The sequence below is a fragment of the Tamandua tetradactyla genome, chromosome 4, assembly GCF_023851605.1.
Source record: "Tamandua tetradactyla isolate mTamTet1 chromosome 4, mTamTet1.pri, whole genome shotgun sequence".
Taxonomy (NCBI): Eukaryota; Metazoa; Chordata; class Mammalia; order Pilosa; family Myrmecophagidae; genus Tamandua; species Tamandua tetradactyla.
In genome coordinates this window covers 92285493-92294249 of record NC_135330.1, presented here as the reverse complement: position 1 = coordinate 92294249, position 8757 = coordinate 92285493, and the positions used below count along the sequence as shown (strand labels likewise).

The 8757-nt window shown below is 33.9% G+C and overlaps 1 pseudogene; it reads left to right on the top strand.

Moving 5' to 3' along the window:
* Positions 1–1409: 1409 nt before the first annotated feature.
* LOC143680388 (olfactory receptor 5M9-like) lies at positions 1410–2347 on the top strand (annotated as a pseudogene).
* The last annotated feature ends 6410 nt before the right edge of the window (positions 2348–8757 follow it).

Genomic DNA, 8757 nt, shown 5'->3' with positions numbered 1-8757 from the left:
AATATTCTTACTACCTAAAATAACTTGTTTACTTATCACTCTTCAATAAGAATGAATTTTAATAAGAACAGGAATCTTACATATCTTCTTCACCTATACATTTCCAAAATTTAGAAAAGTTTGAGATGACATTTAATAAATGCATCTGACATATCATTAGTCATCCTTGATGTTTACAGGATAAGTTAATGAAACCAATTATAAACTAGGTCTATTTGTATATCAGTGAGTATTACAGCTCCATTATTATGGACAGCTTAAATTTCTGTTATGGTTCTAATGTTAGAGATACATCCTTGAGTACTCATGACAGACTTTGGTTTCTTGTAAGAAGCAAACAATATTGTTTGGAGATATTTTTTGTAGTGACTTTTAGTTGTGATTTGAATGGTTAGGGATGGTATTTATTGGTTCTGAAAACTAATGGAATCTGAAATGAGCCACTGCAGTGAATAAAGCATATCAATTATATTTTACCTCTATATTTATCTATTGTTTCATTCTGACAGTGATGCTAAGTGATTGATACACTCATAGCTTACTTTGCTGAGATAATAAAAACAGGAAGAGTTTATGCTCTTACTTCCATTTTACATCACCCTTGTAGATGGTAGCAATCACAGGAGAATAATTGTAGTAAAAATAAAATGAAATATGAGCCTGAATCTAATATTTGGAAAGCTTAAGATAAAGTAGTTTGGTAAATTGTTGTACAAATACATCAATAATTAGATTGTAAAGCCAATATGTAAAACCATTGTCCATGAAAATTATACAGTGGAGTCTTACTCTCCAAGGCATGTAAAACTGGATAATCTCATGTATACTTAAACTTTCATTCACATTGAGAGGCAAATATGACACATGAAAATAATGTTTGATGAAGTGTCAACGGGTACCTCTTGCTTACTAATTTTCTAGCTGATCTGGGTTTATATTTTAACATTTCTGGGTCTCAAGTTTCTTTTCTGTCACAGGATACGTTGGAATAGGTTGAGTCTTTGTCTTAGAACTCTCAGTTGTACTTATGTTTATGTACTTATGTTTATGCTCTCTGATTTTAAGTTATGCTTGCTGTAATAATCTAGAAAAGATGTAATTACCTAATTCTAATACCATATAATATACAAGACTCTAAAACTATACATACTAGTAATGAAGGTTATCTACCAATTTTGCAGGTAAGAAACTGGAAAAAGATAAATTGTAACTGTCTATAAGGTATATTGAAGGAAACAATTATGCCTATATTATTTCTCTCTTGAACATTGTACAAACTCTACATTTTTTCATAAATGATTTGATTTAGAATAAGCACAAATGTGACTCAAATATTTCAGCAATAAAAATATTCTCTTTATGTTTTTAGTTTCTCTGTAGGCAAAACAGGCTGGGCCTCTGATAAGTAAATGCCAAATTTCACAGATGTAACAGAATTTATTCTGCTGGGGTTGACTAGTCACCAGGAGCTACAGGTTCTCTTCTTTGTGGTGTTCCTACTAGTTTACATTGTATTTCTGTTAGGAAACATTGGTATGATCATTCTGATCAATATTAGTCCCCAGCTTCAATGGCCAATGTACTTTTTCTTGAGTCATTTGTCATTTGTAGATATCTGGTTCTCATACAATGTCACCCCCAAAATGCTGGAAAACTTATTATCAGAGGCAAAAAACATTTCTTATGTGGGGTGCTTGGTGCAATGTTACTTCTTCCTTATCCTCGGCCATATGGAAGTCTACATCTTGGCAGTGATGGCCTTTGATCGCTACATGGTCATCTGTCACCCGTTGCTTTATGGCAACAAAATGTCTAAGTCTGTATTCGACTCATCTCTGTGGCTGATATCTATGGATTCTCTGTTAGTCTAACGTGCATACTGTGGATCTATGGTTTGTACTTCTGTGGGGATTTTGAAATCAACCACTTCTATTGTGCAGATCCTCCTCTCATCAAGATTGCTTGTGGTGGGGCCCACATCAAAGAATACACAATGATGGTCATCTCTAGCATTAACCTCACATATTTCCTCTCTGTTGTCCTCATCTCCTACACCCTCATTGTAGTAGCTCTGCTGCATATGCGCTCTGCTGATGCGAGGAAGAAGGCCTTCTCCACCTGCGGGTCCCACTTGACAGCTGTTACCACATTTTATGGGACCCTCATATTCATGTATTTCAGGTGGCCGACAGAAGAGTCTGTGGAGCAGGGGAAAATGGTGGCTGTGTTTTATACCACAGTGATTCCCATGCTGAGCCCCATGATCTACAGTCTGAGGAACAAGGATGTGAAAGAAGCTATGAACAAAGTGATCAGCAAAACATTTTTATTGAAAAAAATTGAGTAATTATGTCTTATATGTTTCATGGATACTTTTTGGGCAACCAATTAATGTCAAAGTATAGGAAAGTTACACTGAAGAATTGTGAAAGAGAGAGAGATTTAAATTGGGATTAAAAATAGTAGATTGACCCATTCCTGGTGCTGGGTCTCACTAATGTAAATACACTTTAATGAGCAACTGTGAGATTGTATTGATGAACATAGGTCATCAGGAGTTAGAAAGAGGACATGGATTGGGTAATTGATCATTAAGGAGTGCAGAATGTTCAATAAGATACATCATGAAATTTCTAAGATTGTACACATTCACAGCAGTCACATTTATTCCTAAGTATTAACTTTTATTTCTAAATTTGTAGATATTGTGCTCTTTGTGTATAGCCTGGTAGTTTACTGGAATGGTAGGTATCTGTGTGGCCCCTGAGATTCAGAGTTAAAGTTCTGCAGCTCAGAAACTCAACATTAATCCATACAGAAACTGTTAAAGAAGCTGAAAAAGAGATCAGATTTCAATTAGAGATATGAATGAAGGGATCTGGTTAGGACTAAGGTTAATCAGACTACATGAAAAACAGTGAAATGGTTTATAATTTAAAACTTCAACTTCAGACCAAAGGAAGATGTGTTCATTTTGTCCAAAACTTAAGTTTTCTGCAGCACTATCTAATTTAACCTGTTTTACCAATTTATTTAAATAACTTAATTACAGGGAATATAAAATAGTGAATGACATCTTCACATTCTGGACAGGTTAATGCAATGAATTGATATATTCAACAGTATTTGGGGCAGCAAAAAAAAATTATTTGCAAACTTCCCTTGCAGGACTGGTGAAAAATGTGCAACTATTGAAATTTCCCACCTGGGGAATTCCTAATATTCTCTCAAATATAAGTGACTCCCAATTTAATAAGCAAAGACCTTGATCTTAAGTCTTTCCCTTATGAATCTTGTTTTCTCCCTGATGAAGCTAAGCCTATTTACACTTATACCTAAGAGTTACTCACATAATATTTTAGCTGCTCCTGATGTGGCTCTCTCACCAAGTCAAACTCTGAAAATAAATTCACCACCCTCCCACTTACTTGGGACATGGCTTACCAGAGGTTAATTTTCCCTGGTATATGGGACATGAGTTCGAGGGATGAACCTGATCCTGGCATCATGAGATTGAAAATACTTTCTTGACCAAAAGAGGAAAAATAATAAAACAAAACAAAGATTCAGTGGCTAAGAGTTTTCAAACAGAGTTGAGGGTCCCTTCTAGAGGTTACTCTTAAAGCTTTGGCCAGATATTGAAAATTGCCACAGTATGTCAAACCCCAACCAACATTATTCCTGAAAAACCCTAAAGAACCCTGTGCTTTACCTGAGATTTCATAGAAATTTTACAGACTGATCCTATGTTGGATAAACTTTGAAAACCAAAGGTACCAGTGTCTCCAAGAACATCAATCAGTTTCATTCCTCTACCCCATAAAGTTAGCACTGCTGCCCAACACAAAGAAGTTAAGTTGGTCATTGTCCAGATACTACTGAATAGTGAGGGAATGATCAAAGAAGAGAAGAAAGTGTGACTGAGAAATTAGGATTTAACAAATGATTATGACTACTGACTCATCATACACGTATTTCTTTTTAGTTTCTAGTGCATTAGAATAGCCAGAAGGGAAAACCTGAAATTGTTAAATTGTAATCCAGTAGATTTGGGTTTTGATAATGATTGTACATCATATTTCTTTTGTCATAAAATCATATAATAGTATAATTATTGTGTGTGACCCTCCCTTTATCCAGTGTATGGGTAGATAAGTACAAAATAAAGACACACATGAGAAAAATAAAATAATAGCAAAAAAAAACAACCCATGGCAACAGATGTTAGTTAACATGTGGAGAATTGTAACTTATATACATTGGGAGAATGCAAAATGGTTCAGTCACAGTGGAAAATAATCTGGCAATTTTTGGCATAGTTAAATATAGAGTTACCTTCTGATCTAGGAACTCCACTCCTAGGTATTGAAGTTCTCCTAGAAAATTGAAAATATTTCCAAACAGAAACTGGTACATGCATGAATGTCATGGCAGCAAGATTCATAATAGCCCCAAAGTGGAAACAGTCCAAATGTCCATCAACTAATGTGTGGATAAAAACCAATTTTGGCACAGACATACAATGTGATGATATTCAGCCATAAAAAGGAATGAAGTATTGATACATGCTGTAACATGGATAGACTTTGAAGCATTAAATGAAAGAGCCACAAAAGACCACATATGGTAAGAATCTATTTACATGAAATGTCCAGAATAGAAGCAGTCAAAGAGACAGAAAAACATTTACATTGCTTGAGGCCTGGGGAGGAGAAGGTAATGACTGCTAATGACAAAGGTTTTCTTGCCAAGGTGATGAAAATGTTCTGAAAATGATTGTAATGATGTCTATACAAATCTGAAGAGACTAAAGACATTAAATTGAACACTTTGAACAGGTTAATTATAAGATATGCGATTTATAACTAAATAAAATTGTTATTAAAAACGGGAGATTAATCCATTTCTGGTGATAAAAGTAGTGATGATTAATTAATATATATAATTAAAAGCATGTATGAAGGGAAAATTTGAATTGAATAAATATGATTACAATAAAAAGTTAACAAAAAAGATACCTAATGAAAAAGAAGCCTAAATACTTAGCTAAAATCAAAAGATAGTTTTTCTTGTTTCAAAATTCAGCAAGTGAATTTTAAAAATAGTTATTTGCTTGTCTATCTGGAGAATAATTTATGGTGCAGAAAATTAACAACTTATTTCATTTTGTTCCATACCACAATTTTAAACTATTAGTCTCACTAATAGGGATGAAATTGTTTAATTCTGTTTTCATTGTTAGGGAGGTCAGAACTCTTCAGAGATTTCACTTTCAAAACAGCAAAACATGCATTTGATTATTTTTCCATATCTTGTTGCTTCATAAGGTAAACATCTTGGTAATTGTCTGTCTTTATAGACTATAGTAACTACTGTTTTTTAACTATAAGGTGCCAAGTGGTGCATTTCTCACCTGTTTTAGCCAAACTAGCTTTGGCCTATAGACTGATGGAACAGTACATAGAATTAGATGTGTGTGTCATTATAAAACATGGCTTCATGGACTCCAATTAATAGATTAAATTGATATTTATTTTGAATATTGTGCACCTCTGGGGCTAAGATATGGTGTCTAATTTATTTGGTTAATTTTTGTATTTGAAAGAAATATAATATTTAGTGAAGGGATGCTATTTGTTGTGAACATTAGTTTCCCATCATAATAACATTAATATATCCTGATATCTCTTGTACCTCATTTCATAAACCACCAACCTGAGGCAACAATATATTTCCTGAAAGTCTATGTGTCCTCAGGCTAATTAATCAATAAATCAATTGAGCAACCATATTTGGTTTTGGAGCTGATGATAAATAGTTAATGAAATGCAATTCACACATTTTTATTACACACGTAAGTAATTACAAATTTCTCTTCAATGATGTACAAATATAACAAGATAGTTTCTATGTGAGAAGAATTATTCTTCTTTGTCCTTTGTTGAATTTGTATTTTCTTTAAGGGAAACCAGAAACACACATGTATTCATTTCCACACAAACACACAAAGATAGCATGGGCAATCTTTATAAAACTATTTGCATATGCAAGCTGATTGCTAATTTAGAGGAAATTGTAATATCACTGTCTTTAGTTGTAAAATTCAGACCCTAAGTGCCCTAAGAATTAACTTATTTAATGTTACATCACAGATGACTTAAACGTATTTTGTCAGTAAAACTGTTTACTTGTCATTTATTAGAAAATATATATATGCCAAAATAGGTACTGATTATGAATATACTTCAAAAAATCCAGTCAGCACAACAAGCAAACTCACCAACTTCTCCCTGTCTGTGTGGGATATGACTCCCAGGGGTGTGGACCTTCCTGGCAATGTGGGACAGAAATCCTAGAATGAGCTGAGACTCAGCATCAAGGGATTGAGAAAACCCCTAGAATGAGCTGAGACTCAGCATTAAGGGATTGAGAAAACCTTCTGGACCAAAAGGAGGAAGAGTGTCATGAGACAAAGTGTCAATGGCTGAGAGATTCCAAACAGAATTGAGAGGTTATCCTGGAGGTTATTCTTATGCAATAAGTAGATATCACCTTGCTATTTGTGATGTAATAGAGGGAATGGAGGTAACTGCCTGAAAATGTAGAGCTGTGTTCCAGTAGCCATGTTTCTTGATGATGCTTGTGTAATGGTAATGCTTTCACAATGTGACTGTGTGATTGTGAAAACCTTGTGTCTGATGCTCCTTTTATCTACCTTGTCAACAGATGAGCAGAACATATGGATTAAAAATAAATAATGGGGGAACAAATGTTAAAATAAAAAAATTATAATAATTATAAAGCTTTTAAAACTTGGCAGTATTTGGCAGAAGGGCTTGGATTATCTTCATTACTTCAGTTTTTCAAAGATGAAACACTTCCTGCTTACCTTTTTGGAGAGTTATTATTAAATGTAGAATAAATAAGCATGGCCAGTGATTAATAAGTGCTTCTGTTTGAGTTTTCAAACATCAAATTAATTAGTGGGTGATGCTGGACCACTCACTTATGTCACATCCAGTGTTGTAGATTACATTCCATGATCTCCAAGATTTCTCTGATTAATAATGCCCATCAGATTAGATTATTTGGCAGAGCTTAAGGTGATTTTTGTCATTTGCTGAAAATTCAGGTTACTTCTGCAAAATATATTTTAAAAATTGGTGGCACTTTTATAATTATTTTTACAGCTATCAGCTTAATTATATTTAACCATCGCCAATATATGTAACCATAGAGCATATTTATCTCCCTCCTCCCTCTGTATCTTTTTCTCTAACTCTGTCTCTGTTTCTCTTTCAAACACACACACATATATACACACACACACTCACATATTTTCTTCTTTTCAAATGTAGATTTTCTTGCAACAATGGGTATTGGGTATAGTTCTGCAGTGCAAATGAGATCACAAAATGGATTTCCTCCATAAATGATAGGAAGGAACTTAAGAGTTCAGAGGACTTGGGCACTGAGTGAAGAAAAAAAAACCTTTACCTGAGCACAACTCAGCCCATAGATTTCCAGAGCAAACAGAGGCAGGAAATAGTTTAGAGTTAATGAACAACTTATGTCACCAATTATTTCACTTGTTCACTTTGAAAACCTGGTTGAAAAACTTAAGTTCAAATGAAAATGTTCTTAAATTAACTGGGCTGATAAATGCACAGCTCTGTAATTATACCAAGGGCCATAGAGGTACACATGGGTGGATTATATGGTGTGTGGATTAAAATGTTAAAAAATATGATAACCAAAAGAGATCCATGTTATCATGCAAATATCAGACAAAATAGACTTTAATTAATTAAAACTGTTATAAGCAGTAAAGAAGGACATTACATGCTGATAAATGGGTCAGTCAAATCAACAAGAAGTATTACAATTATACATAGAAATGAATATGAGGCAGACCCCAAAGTGTATGACGCAAATACTGACAGATTGGAAGAGAGAAATAAAAGGTTAGTAGGATATGTCAATAGAACATTTTCAGTAATGGGTTGAACATCTAGAGAGAAGACCAATAGGAAATAGAAGACTTGAATGATACTATAAATTCATTAGACAGACATGTATAGAACATATAACCCCCAAATAGGAGAACATGCTTTCTTCTCTAGTGCTTGTGGGTTATTCTCCAGGATAGGGTATATCTTAGGTCTCAAAAATAAATAAATAAACAAATAAACTGAAGTTCATATTTACTTTACAGAATACACATTTTTCAGAATGGAGATAATATTAGTCATCTACTAATGGAGATAAAATTAGTCACTATATAGATGACTACATAGATGGTGAGTTAATACTTTTAAACTGCTTAGTTTATGCAAATATTTCCATTTGTTTTAGCACTTCATTTGCAGCTGAAAGCAGGCTGAGGGTCATCTCTTAATTATCCCCAAACAACACTGTAAGAATGAAATTTTCTAGTCCTCAGTGAGATAATTAAAGCTAAAAATCATGCTACTTGTCATATGTCACATAATTAAGGTGGTAGATTCAAGGTTTGATTTCAGAGCTATTTCATCTCAAAGTCTATGCCTTACCATATCAAAGAAACTATGAATGCAGAGGGAGAAATTCTTTACACTACAGTCTACTACTTCACCAATGACCTCCCCTTAAATCCCTTCTTCCATATTGTTGCCACTTGACCCCTGCTATTGAGGCAGGTGTCATCTGTGAAAATTACCAAGCAATGCAAAGAACATGCATTGCTATAATCATCCATCCTGAAAATGGTACTTATTA